Here is a 901-nt window from a genome sequence, read left to right as displayed (position 1 = left end):
CATATCCATAAAGCAAAATTTGCTAAATCGCGACCAGCCTTCACACACTTCAGAAATGAATTTCGAATCTTTTGTGAGTCTATCCAAGTCATTAATAGTAAGAAACTATCTATATAGCTGATCTACGGCAAGTTTTAAGGAATATATTGTATAGCCTTGCCCATCTCATCTTGTTTGTACTGTATTTTATGTTCTTGATGTTTATATTTAATCCACTCTTCTTTTTTTTTTTTTCCCTTCTTCTTCTTAAGATTCTATATATCCACTGTATAGTAAGGTTATTTTATTTATTTACCTATTTTAACATGCTGTTTTTTATTTAATTTTTTACTGATGCCAAAGTGTTCATTGAATGTTTAACATGTTTTGTAAAATTTAAGATTTAATAAAAAAAACAAAAAACAAAAAAAAAAACGTCTTTCATAGTCAGTAGCTAGCTAGCTAACGCTAGTTATACGGAAACGTTACGTATCTTTAGCGATATGATATGATGATAGCACAGCAGATGTAACAATAACTCATAGTAGAAAGTATCACCTGGAGCCTATTAAAGACACACTAAAGTTTCACTGGTAATATTTCTGTAAAGTGATGAAATATTTGTAGTACCAAAGTCACTTTATGTCATGGGAGCCAAAATAATCAACAATAACTTGTTGCATTAATATCACCATAGACACCATAGAGGTATCAAATACTGTCCTCCATCACTCCCTCTTCACCCTCTTCTTTTTTTCTTTTACAGTTTCTTAGCCCCCCATTCCAGGAGCTCAGCAGGAAATCAACAATTTACACAGGGATTTGTTAATTAGATAGATAAATAGATAGATAGATAGATTGATATTTAATGATCCAGCAGCAAAAATCAGTCACACAGCACAGAATATAAATATAAATGAAA

This window comes from Etheostoma spectabile, chromosome 4, assembly GCF_008692095.1.
Source record: "Etheostoma spectabile isolate EspeVRDwgs_2016 chromosome 4, UIUC_Espe_1.0, whole genome shotgun sequence".
NCBI classification, from domain to species: Eukaryota; Metazoa; Chordata; class Actinopteri; order Perciformes; family Percidae; genus Etheostoma; species Etheostoma spectabile.
Note: the sequence above shows the minus strand (reverse complement) of the source record.